Source organism: Rhinopithecus bieti, unplaced genomic scaffold (assembly GCF_001698545.2).
Source record: "Rhinopithecus bieti isolate Rb0 unplaced genomic scaffold, ASM169854v2 scaffold_12077, whole genome shotgun sequence".
Taxonomy (NCBI): domain Eukaryota; kingdom Metazoa; phylum Chordata; class Mammalia; order Primates; family Cercopithecidae; genus Rhinopithecus; species Rhinopithecus bieti.
Genome location: NW_016807340.1, coordinates 1,362,200 through 1,375,803, shown reverse-complemented (window position 1 = coordinate 1,375,803; position 13,604 = coordinate 1,362,200).

The following is a 13,604-nucleotide window of genomic DNA, read 5'->3' as shown; positions in this document are numbered from 1 at the left end:
TAAATATATATAAATATATATATTATATAGAGAGAGACAGAGTAAGGTATAGGGTCAGTCTTTGGGGAAGGTAGAGTATGTGTAGACACACACACACACATACAATTTAGTGTTTATTTTCCTCAACAATTATAATGATCATCATATGAAAATGGTAGAGCTAATATTGTTTAAAAGGGTTTTGAAACTCAAGCTAGATAAGGAACTGAGAGTAAATAACCTACTTTTAATTAGTTCAGGTCTTCAAGCCTAGACAAATCACATTTCTAGAAACTAGAATTTATAGAAATCATTGTGAAACTGTTGTTGTGAATATCTTTAAAGTAGGGGAGGGGTACAAAAAATATATACCCTTAATCATTAGAAAAAGAGAAATGCATGCAAGTTATATATAAACAAACATCCCATTTAAGAAACCATGAAAATGATATATTTAGAAACCAGAATTTGTATTATAAGTAGCCCTTGAATTTTATTTTTTGATGTAAAAGTAAAATAGTTTAATGTTATGAAATCATACATATTTCTTGTTACTGGATTATTTTCTTATTGTTATTGGACTATTTTGTCTGTTTTTGTCTATATGTCATTTTTTACAGAATTCTGAAATTTATTTTAAAGATTTTCTTATTTAAATAAGGAGACCATATGTACTAGGTGATAACTGCAACATTTTAGATCTATTTTGGGGAAAAGAGAGCTATTTAATAAATGGGATTTATTCCATTGACATTGGTGTCTTTCCTGTAGGGACAGTTGGTTCTTTCTTAACTCTCCGATCTCAAATATCCTCTCTTTACTAGGGCCTTCCTAATGATAACCATGGCTATTTATGCAATATTTTTTGCTTCTGCATTTCTCTATCTCCCTTCCTTGCTCCATTATTTGATATAAAGTTATAACCACCTGACATACTAAAATTTCTACATAGATATTTATTACTTGGTCTTCTCCTTTCTCCCAGCCCCCTCATCCAGCTCCCCAGAATATAAACTATACAATAGCCAGAATATTTGACCTTTTGTTCAATTCTTTGTCTCCAATGCATAAGTTTATGACTGCCTGTTATATTTTAAATAGTTTTTCTACAGTAAAGAAAATGTCTAGGTTTTGAGTGTCCTTTTTTAATGTAGAAGTCAGAATGCAGAATTTATTTATATACATATAAAATAGAACCTTCTCGATGACTAAGCTACAGACATGTGAACTCACCTATCACACCCAACTACTCAAGACTCTCTGATTTAGAAATGAGTACCTCCAGCAAAGAGGATCCGTGATAAGCTTGAACTTTACTGGTACATTTTGTAGCAGATGCTTGGAGTGAAGCAGGGATTGATTGTGTGGTCACTTTCCTAATGCAAAAATGGACATTGGGGCTGGCAGTTGTGCTCTTTGCAGTAAAGTTGAGTTACTGACATTCAGTTATCAGTGACAGCAGTAGAAGCAGCGATAATTCTGGGCCTAGTTTCGGGCAGAGTTTGAGTTTAACCTCAAGCTTTGCCAACCTCTCCAATAACTCTGTGAAATATCTATCACCCTTCTAATATACTCCTTTTCTATTTAAACTGTCCAGAACATATTCTATTTTGTGAAACCAAGAACCCTTGTTAATACAGTCCTATGTCAGTGATGCAAGTGATTCTGCAATAAGTTTACCATACAGTGAGTCTTATTGTTTAGAATATTACTACATAATAAATCTTGAGCCCTAGTTATAATACTTTGGGTTTTTTCCCTATCATAATCCAGTTCCGAGGGTTGGCTCACTGTGATGCTCACAGAATCTTGGTATGTTCAAAATTGTCTCACTTGAATTATTTAGTAGCTATTAAACTTAATCCATAAATTCAGTATGCAAAAAATATAAATTTACTTTTTCGTCAACTCAATTTGTAAGAGTGGCCCCTTTTCTGAGAGTTATACCTAAATATCAGGAAACCAAATGATGTGAAACTGTTGGAAAGAAGAGAAGCTTTGCAACTGGTACAATACATGTTATCTATTCATGGGGACATCCACTGACACATTTTCACCCCATGTGGCCCTAGGAAGTAAATCCAAATGTGTTGCTATCTACTCTGACATAATTTCAGTTCTCGAAGTTCCCTCATGTCTATCAGCTCTTTCTGAAACTTCCAGTCACTGCTGGCTAGCTAAGAATTTTTCCACTACTCCTCAGCCAGGAAAAATTATAAAGAAAGTTAAGACTTTTGGCTTCTTTCATGTCATGATCTGGCGAAAGGGACTGAATAGATAAAAACACCAATAACCTTCTTGACTTTTCTGATGTAAGCCATCTCTCTAGGCTGCCATCTTTCAAGTGAATTTAATGTCACTGGAAATGGGAACGATTATATCTACAAGCACATCTGCTTTCTAGGCCTTAGCTCCTACTACCTGTAACACTATTTATGATTTTGTACCCCCACATTCAGACACTAATGACATTACAGTTTTCATGCATTTGTTTATTCATTAATTCAGTAGTATTTATTGAGTGCTTACTGCGTGCCAATACACCAGCATTTTCTAAGAGTTAAATATAGGGACATAAAAACAGACCAATCAGGTTTCCTTACTCTCATGCAGCCTGCTCACAATATTTACTGAATGCTACATGCCAATAAGTATATGTACTCATTAGATTACACAGATGCACAATTAGAGACAAAGATTGTTAATTTATACATTAATTTGAGCTTGGAAGGAAGACTTTAAATAAGATACCAATAGTTGGAACATTTGGACCATACTAATGAGGTGAGTTTTAAGGTCCTAGACATCAATTTTTTAAAAAATCAACAATTCAAATAGTTACCTAATTTAACAACAGTAGATGTTAACACACTTAAAAAACAAACGAACTTAAAGCTTATTTAATTTCTCTCCACTTGATTGTATGTGAGTCAATCAAGAAATGACTACCCAAAAAAGTAATGTACAATTAATTTAGAGTTCATTAGCTAAAGTGCAGTTTCCACTGCCAGAGCACAACTACATTATGGGCTGGTCATTATAACATTCAAAGTAAAGTATTTACTTAATGTAGAAATGTAGAATTCCAAGTAAATACTTTAAGTACAATATTAAGTGAAATATTAATATTTTAAGTGAAATATTAAAATATTGATGGCATTCTTAAAGAAATGAATTGCTTAAAGATCATTTTATTTGTCAAATGACTGGGGAAACTGGAATTTTTCTGCTAGAATACATACCTTAGAAAAATTACATGTTTTGAAGAATTGCCTTGTCAACAAAGATTCTACATATTTTGCACAATTGCAAGGTACCAAACTAGAACAAGCAGGCCAAAGTTATATAGAGACAGATCAGATCAATACTAGTTAGAACTGGATAAGAATAAAGCTGTTTAGAAAATCGAAGTGCTTTCTCAAGTGATAATGAGCTTCTCATGGGTGAAAGTGTCAGGGATATAATAGATTAGTAATGGGTCAGGTTGTAAGACCTTTACATTTTCCTCCAACTTCAAAATTCTACAGTTCTAAGGAGATGAATATGTCATTATGAGTGATATATATAAAAGCAGATGAGTTTGTCTTCTGTGGATGTTAACAGTGTAACGAAATTATAGTTCTTGCTGCCTCTCATATTTGTCCAAAATAAGTTCCCAAATATTGGTGTAGTTAGTCTGCCTCATTTATTTCCCTCAACAATAACTCAGGTAAAGTCTCTATTCCTGTACATAGTCCAAGAACCAACAGCAGATGACATCTACCTATATTTAAGAAAATAAATTACATTAAGTCTCAGCTAGTTTCGGTGAATATTAGACCTCTGGCCTACCGTCCTTAAGCTCTTTTTATGGTAATTGCACAGTAATGATTTGTAAATCTTCTAAAGAAAGGTGAAAATCAGAGAAGCAAGAATTCCCAAAGTCCTGATGTGTCACAGATTAGTAGCCTGCCATTAAGACACTGTAGGGCTTGGGTGAGTGAGCTGGAGCCATAAGCATTATCAGGTAAAAGTGAGGTTTCCTGGGGCTGCAGAAAGAAATGAGCTTGTTACTACTTCTGGTATTAATCATAATAAGTGTTTTATCTAAGCCTGTCATGTTTAGTTTCTCCATGCAATTTACCTCTCAGGCACACTGTTCACAGTATCAGTTGGCCTTATCTTTTAACTTATAGTCTTCAAGTGCCTAAATGTATTTCCTCCAAAGTTCCCACAGTTAACATGACCAAGTCAACATCAGTGCTATTTTAAGACAATGCCGCACCCGCATTATGAAAGACAGAGTTGCTTATGCCTGGCTACTCCTATCATCTGTTGAAAAGTTTAACAGGCAGCACTGATTCTTTGCCTAATTGCAGTTTTGCTGTGAGATTAGCAAGATTTTAAATGTGGAGCCCAAGTACGTGCTTCAATACATTCATTTATTTCATTTTTCACCTTTGCAAAGAAATAAAATAAAGATCTACTTATCCTCCATCTTGCTCGTCTTTTATCGACTGACACTTGTTAGCCAATGGAGTCAAGTAGCTTTGGAGGGACCATATTATGAAGCTCAATTTCTAAGGATCATAGAATGCTACCAGGAGCAATCATACCAACCAGCGAAGAATTCAAACCCATAACAATGCAGAGACAGACTTTTTGCTAAAAATGTCGGAGGAAATAACTCGTAGCCCTTATAAACCCAGTCCACAGTTCACACTGAAGAAAGATGTCAACCTGCAAGGAAGATATGACTTGAAGATTAGGAAGCTAATAATACTCCACTCTGCACGACCCTATTTCATTGTAGTCCTCTTATGATCTGCTAATAATCCTTCATAATTAAGCTTCCAGTACAATATTAAAATGTAATCCACATGAACACCAATCGCAGTGTATTTCAATGGCTGAAGTGGTTACCGCTTCCAGCCATGCATGACAATCACTGTGCAGCTTTAATTTCATATTTTTAAATGACTTGCCCCAAGATTTAAAGAAAAATTATGATTCGTTTCTATCCATAAGTGCAGCAAAATAGGTCTTATTTAAACCCAAACTGTTAAAAGTATGTCTAAGGTATAGGCCTTATGAATTTACATTTTTTCCCCTTTAGAACTAAAAATCTTTACAACATCCCAACAGAGGTGAGGTCATATGTTGAGGAGTAGCTTATGAAATGTTTATAGTAATTGAAGCTGGCAGTACTCGATGTTGAAAATGGATGTCATAGAGCGACATAAGAAAAAATTTCTTCATTTATATATAATATGATTTTGTTCATCCCTGCTACCTATATTCAACTGTACTGCTTATAACATTTTTCTTTTATTTCAGTATATTGTCCTCGTTATATCTTGAAAACTTTAGTTTCTATCCAGTAAGTGAATAGTAATTTAAACCAAATAATAATTATTTGAAGTAACACATTCAAAATATTTAGTTTAACTGAAGTAGTTTTATATTGTAGTATAGCTGAATCCTGACTATAATCTAACTAGCAAATCTATTTCAGAACAGAATTTTTATTAGAATATTATGAATATTGATGCTAGAGTTAATGAGTTTTTTAAAGAAATGATTATAAACAACTTAACCATATAATTATTTCTGATTCTGCCCCTTCAGTGGAAACAAGAGAATTGGGTGATATTAACAGTTTTCAAATAAAAAACATTGGTTTTATCTCCAGTAAAGAAAAAAATGACAATTAGTGCATGATCTTTTAAAAGATTTGACTTGACCTGTAATTTACAGATAATAAAGAAATATTAGAGGACATTATTTTCCAAGTTGAGTGTTACTACAGATTAAGAAAATAACATCCTGTCAAATAAGAAATAATGACTTGAAACCATTATGACTATATCTAGACTCAAAGTGCTGTGGAAAAAAAATACTCTTCCTCAAATAGCTATTTGGTGAGATTACTACCAAACATTTGACTAAATTTAAACATCTTTACTGATGGAAAATCGTGTATGTATTTTAAACAAAAGCTATAGACATAGTTCTACAGGAATTATTCACAAGTGACATTTAAGCCATTTAAAAATTGTTTATGTGAAGGTAAATGGTAGTAATGTCCTTTCAAACATTTCTTGGAAATATTTAATTAGAGCACTCCTATTTTGAAAGAAGTTTTATGTAATCCTAAGCATCAAGAAGAGCAGACCAAAAAATTTTTAAAGTCATTGTAATTATTTCTAGCTATATGCCAGGCTCTGTGGTATATGGTGATGAAAGCAAATAAAAAAAAAATGAATAAAACACAGGATCTGAGTTCAAAGAGCTTTTAACCCAGAGGTGAGTTTGGGGAAAGGTGAAGAAGGAAGAATGTAGGGAAAATAAGCAGAGGGTAAAAGAAAATACACAACACAGAACACAGAAGCAACAGCCTTTGAGAGTACAGCCAGAAAATGCAAATTCAGGAACTAGCTAAGCATAAGACAGGAGGGTATAGTGGGAACTCTAAATAACTCTACAGTGTGCGCCATGCAGAAGCATTCAAAATAAAATATACTTAAACATTACCTCAGTAAATCAAAATGACCCTTCTTCCCAATTCAGTCTGCAATTTGCAATGTTTGTTATAAAATATAAAACTATAAGAGATTAAACTGTAATATGACACATGCTATAGTAAAGGTACAAGTTAAGGTTACTGAGAGCCTAAAGAATACAGTGAGTAAATCCAGGTGAGGAATTAGAGAAGTCCTCATTGAAGGTAAGAGTTAACCGAATCTTGACAAATAAGGAGAATTCAACATGTAGGAAATGGTGGATGTGATATGATGTAGTAGCTAAGAGCCTGAAATTTGGAGCTACATTGTCTAGATTCAAATGCTAGCTGTGCCACTCACCAGTTAAGTGATCCCAGCAAGTTACATAACCTCTATAAGCCTCAGTTTCTCCACATGTAAGGTGGGTACTTACCTCAGTGGATTGTTTTAAAGAGTAAATGTGCTTAAATAACTGGTTTGGCTATCATATTTACATACATAGTTATATATATTAGCCATTTTTATTAAGCATTTCTAAAAGTTAGCAAATCCTTCTTTAAAAAATGATCTCAGTTTTCATCCTTCTTATTTTTTTGCAGTTCAACTGTCATGAGAAAGTTGAGTGATGACACCTTAAGCAGGAATCATCAATGAAAGGGCCAAGGAGATGAGATGGAGCATTGTAATCAACAAAAGTGGCAAACACCAAGAAGTGTTGTCCCATATTTTATTACACTTGAGAATGTCTTGCTATTTTAGAAGTTATAAGGTATGGCAAGACAATCTTGTAGCAATGCTAGAATGATTAGTTGAAATACATTCAATCAGAAATAAAAAATACTATTAATAACTGTCACAAAACTATTGTGGTAAGTGTGTGCTCGCCTCCTGTCATTTGGCTTTGAAGTTGAATTAACTCTTGTAAAAGGATCTGGTCTTTCCCGCTCAGAACAAAAGGTGACAAACAAATCTTAATGGAAACATAGTTTTGACTTTTCCATTCTGGAGATTTCTACTGAAAAGACAAAACACTGGGTACTCAAATGGAAAGAAATTAATTGAAAATAAAAAGTGTCTGGCCATCTTTATTTCATGCCTAATTTCCCACAGCCATTTTCTAAGTCGTTTTGTACCATATAGGGTACTCCTAAGACTGATTTTCAAGACCTTCCTTAATCTGACCTCTCAGCTGTTCCCAACAGCATGTTCTGCTTCTGCACAGGCCAGTAGGATCATTTTGCCCTGCAAATGTCTTTCACAGCTCCAGGCCACTTCACACTTAACTCCTCTCCACTTGTCCTACTCTGAAGAAATCCTTTCCTTTCTAAGGAAATTCTGATGTTGATGTGCCTTCTTCAGCTGCTGCAATCCAAAATGGACTCTCCTGCCCTCAAACTTCTATTTCATTATATCCTATGTATTTATATCCTATTTGTTTATATCAATTTTATGTCAATTATAGACATTCAACTCCATGATGACTTCAGTTGCTTCTAAAATTTGCCAGTCATATTCTTCCTTTTCTGTGCCCAAATAAAAATTTGATAGGTATTTCAATCTTTTTATTTTGGGATGTTTCTATGTTTTAAAATTATTTGGTATCACATGATTTTCTAAATATGAGATGCGAAATGTCAGGATTTACATTATCTTTTTTTCCAAAGTATCAGCTAACACTATTTACCAAATAATCCTTCCCTTTGCAATCCAACCCTAATATCTGCTTTAGCCCAATAAGTCTATTTCAAGGACTCCTAATACATTTATTTGTCTGCCCATTCTCAGAATCACTACTGAAATGTTTAAATAATTGCATCTGTATTTTCAGTTTTATCACTGTATTTTTTCTGAATATATGCTCATATGTTTATTACTCTAGATAAGCTTTAGAACTAGTTTATTAAAACAAATCATGAGTTTTTATGAAAATTACCTTCAACATGTCTATTAATTTGGCAATGAACTTATTGCTATTCATTCGGTAAGTAATATAATATTTCGGAACCTGTTAAGTCCTTTCAAATATGCATATTCAACATTTTTTCAACTCTCAGATTTTGCTTTTAAGGACTAAACAAACTGAAATATTCCCCATTCTCTGAATATACCTGATACATGTCTACATTTCTAAATCCACCCACTCTTCTTCTTCTCATTGGAAATATCCCCCCATATATTAACTTCTCTTATGATCAGCATTCACTCATCAAAGAAACCTGTTTTCAAATCCCACTGTTTCTACAGATCTTCTAATTATACAGTAGGAAATAATCTTTCCATTTTCTAAACTCCTATGGAAGAGGAGTGTAATTTTGTGGATGAGTTATGCCACATCAAAAATTTTGATTTACTGTTACTCAAATGTCAGCTTCTCCCTTTTCCTCTGGTTTGTAAGATCTATGCAACCAGTTAGTTCTGTTTTCACCTGGCACCAGTCGGTATGTGATACTCTATACTTTGTAATGTTTCCCAAAAAGACACATACTAATTGATGAGAAACAAAGATTTTTTTAACATAAAATGTTATAACTTGCAAGACAGGTATTTCACACGAAAGAACCTCAGAAACAATTTAAAAGCAGTTTAAAATGCTTATTGGCTATTTTTTTGTCTTCCCCAAGTCCCTGTCTTAGCTGGGCTTCCCCAGGACGTCTTGTTTTGTTTTTCTGAGATACAGTCTTGCTCTGTTACCCAGGCTGGAGGGCAATGATGCTATCTCGCCTCAAACTGCAACCTTTGCCTCCCAGGCTCCAGCAATCCTTGTGCCTCAGCGTCCCAAGTAGCTGAGATTACAGGCGCATGCCACCACGCCCAGCTAAGTTTTTGTAGAGATGGGGTTTCACCATGTCAGCCAGGCTGGTCTCAAACTCCCGGCCTCAAGTGATCTACCCACCTCGGCCTCCTAAAGTGCTGGGATTACAGGCATGAGCCACCGTACCTGGCTCCAAGAAGTCTTCTTACCTTCTTATGCTTTCCCCACACAATCAATGCTCAGTCAACCAGCACGGCCAAATGTCCCTCTATTAGGCAGAGGTCTTTCTCTGTCTTATGAAACCTAGGCGCCAGCTGATAGCCAGTCCTTGGAAGCCTAGCCTCTGTCCAGATTGTAACTCATCAAAATATCACCAAAACATCATTGGGAGGCATGGTAGGGGGAGTCTCTTCATAAAATAAGTTTCATATCAGCTTCTAATAAAATTTCTCCATATCTATATTTACTTAATTGTGACCATGTGTTATCTCCCCACTGTATGACAAATTCCATAAGTGCAAAATTACTGTCATGCTATGTTTCAAGTATCTTCATAGTACTAGGTGTATGACTCACAATGGCTTGTTTTTTGTATATGTAAGTTTTGGGATGAATGAACCATTCGATAAATTTATAATTGATAAATGAATGAACGTATGGCCTATGCGTACCCATAAAAGATATGAATAGAATTGACTTGGAAAAAGCTGTTTTATTAAAATGAGATTGTTTTCACTGCTATATAAATTCTGTTTCTCATTTTCCTTTTTAGCTCAACAATAGCTCATTATTTTAATGGAGAGATTTCTTGTGTGTGCAGTTTCAGTTTTAGAAAGGAAACAACTTAACCTCTACTTTTAAGTTGCTTTTTTGTTTTGTTTTTGTCTCTCACTTACTCTATACTAAATATAGAATATATATTAAATTCCCACATGATATTGAAGAGAAGAGAAAAAATGAAATTTGTATCATTACCTAAATATAATGCAACAAGATATTGAATGGAACTTTTCAGTTATCCTAGAATTTGCAACTGGGATACAAAGTTGCAAATAAATGAATCAAATATTCTGTTCTAAAGAGAGGAAACACCAAAAAGTCTGAGCAAGTTGTCAAAACTGTGACTAGTTCCATAAATTATAAGTTCTGCCTTTTAAAATCACAACTGAATTTTAAGCTTACCCCAATATGAAGCAAACTCATAACTTCATTGTTAGTCAGTTTGGTCTCTCAAAGAATGGGTAATTCCAGTGTTTTGTGAAAATTATCTAAAACATGACAAACAGTCATCTCTAATACATTTTTTGTAATCACTGTAAGCCTTATATTGAAGCCTGGCCAACAGAGTCACCTTCAAACGATTAAAACTCTGCTTCACTAAAGGAGATATACACATAAATACTAAGCAAATGGAAGAATCCCTTAGCAAATGACACAGAAGAAATAAAGTAAAAGGATATCAAATCACTTGCAAACAATATATACAACAGAATAAAAATATTATATATGTCCAAGAAGGTTATTTTAAGCTAAAAGAAGCATGATTCTTTCTACATAAAAGCATAACAGTCGTAACTTTCAGTAATTAATAACAGTATCAAAATGTGTAATGCAAATACTGTTATAAATTTTTAAGACTCCTGGAAATTTTCTGGTATTTAATTGTAGGAGGAGGATTTACTTTACCATACAACCTCTGTTAGATTACGTAGATGAAAAGAGAATCAAATATAGAATTTTGAATATTATCAAATTAATGTTTTTGATTCAACCTATAATGAAGAATATGTTTTCTTCTCTAAGCATTCATAAAATGTTTTAAAATGACCATATATTAGGTAACAAAGAGCAAGAAAATCCAAAAACAGAATTTTCAGAGGCCATATTCTATGATCATAATGGAATAAATCTAGAAATTAAAAATCACAGTAATAATTAAAATACAGAAAGGGGAAATATTTGCAATATATAGTAAAATACATTACTATATTTAAATAAATATTTGTTATATATAATAAAGTGGAATACACTTTTATGTAAAAAGCTTTCAAATAAATAAGAAAAAGTTTCCCAACTTTCCCAATGGGAAAGTGTACAATGGCAAAGAAACAGAGGCATCAGGAAAAGTAATAAACTGGCCAGTAACTCTGAAAAGTTGTTCACTCTCACAGTTAAATGCAAATTAAAGGCAAACTTTGTCTATCAGCTTAGGAAGCAACAACAAAAAACATGGAAATAGTGTTAATGGACTATGGACGCTAATAGATATATAAAAAGGAAGTAAAAGTATAAATTGCTGCACTCTTTCTAAAAGTTAATACAGCAATATAGAGTGGAGTGTTAAACATAGGTACCATCTAACCCATTCAATTTATGTCTAAGGATTTGTCCTAAGGAAATAGTAAGTGTAAAAGAAGCAAAGATACTATAAACCTGAATCGTCAAAATGGTGATAACTTGAAAACAAACTTATATATCCAAAGGAGACTATTTGTTGACATGTCCATACAATAGAATATCCTTAGGTGATAGAAGTAATGATGTTACATATAAGTACTGAATGATCCCATTTACAACAAGCCAAAGTGGGTATAAGTCAAACTTGTGGGGGCTGGTGAAGAATGCAGAAATGTATTATTAATTAAAGGTTCCCACTAGTTGGTTGACTCAACTTAATTTAGACTTTCCTCTCTTTTGTTTTAATTTTGATGGCTTATATATTTTAAAATCACTTTTACCAGTTTATTCAGGAAAACATATATGCGTCTATTCACTGAATGTATATTGCAAGTACTTGACAAAATTTTTCCAAAAATCCCCAAACCACAAAACACCATTAGAGATATTTCATTCCAAATTAAAATAATCTACATTTCATTCAGACTCTGAGGGCATCTCATTATCACTTGGCTGAAAGTGGAAGCTAGGTTCTGACAAATTGAAATTTTTATATTGATTCTAACAAGTATAGTTTCTTCTTTGCTGAAAATAATTGCTGACTTAAAAATTCAAAGTTCAAATTTTATTCTCCTCCATTGGTTTGAACACTGTTCCTTAGGTAACATGTGCCATGTAGTTTACTTTACAGGCTGGAATCATTTCAAATTTTACCAGACAGTGAGACCGAGTTAAAGACTTCTTTAAGTGTTATCAGTCTTCTTGTTTTACTGCCATTTAGACCCAGATTTCAAAGGTCGATGAATTAGGCCAGCGTTGTTTAGATTATGTACCAACTACAAACATACCATAATGTACAGGGCTGATAAGAAACATGATCGATAACCAGATAACCCCTTACAGCTGGTGCTTTTGAAAGGAAAGATGATCAAAAATGACCTAACATTTTCAGCATTTGTTTACAACATATTGATTAATTGTATAACAGTTAATGTATTCTAAACAGCATGACTGCTCAAGCTGAAGTTGCTTTATGTCATTATTACCAAATGGCAACCCAGGGTGCTATAGGTTTTCTTTGTATTTCTATTTAATAGATAGATTCGATGATGCATCTTGCTACTTTTCTTACAATCCATTCTGAAAATAGCGTATTCTTCGCTGAGTAAATATGTCAAAAACAAACAAAAAGTAGGTCAACTTAAGCCCTGAAATATTTCAGGGCAAAGAAGTGTATAAGTGTTTTTAAAATCAATTTAGTCAGTATCTCAAAGGATCAAAGTTCTTTTTTAAAGCTCCAAAGCACTGGAAATAATTATGATGTATAGATTCTAAATATTCTGCTTAATATGAACCTTAAACAACTTGATATGTTAATTTTAAAAATACCAACCTATGATTTCTGACTAAAGAGTTCTAACACTGGAAGTTTAATGGAGGTTTAAGTGCATTTGTACTCAGGAGTAACTGCTAAACTGCACTGAACTCCTATAATGCATGTCAAGCTCCATTCTAAGCACTACACATATATTATCCAAAGGAATCTGCACAACATCACTATGGATAAATATTCCTCATTTTAGAGAGGGGGAAAATAAAACACAAAGAGAATAGTTCCTCCCTATATTACCCAGCTAGTGAATGGTGGAACTGAGTTTCAAACCTAGGCAGTCCTGCTCTGTAGATCATGCTCCTAGCCTCTGTGCCTTCATATAATTATTAAAGTATTTTTCTTGCATTCTATGTGTTAAGGTATGTATCTTTACAATCCTAAAATACATATTCTTGAAGTTTCAAACATGGCACAATGATTGCATTACTGAGTAACACTATTTTCTAAAACTCCTGTGATTATTTTCCATTATATGGGGTATGTTAATATGTAAACCTATGCACAGATGCCTTTCTTTCCTTCCTCTTTTTCTATTTTTATTCACTATTCCCTTTCTCTTCTTAACTTGCTTACATAGATTTTCTCTCCCCAAATTTCACTC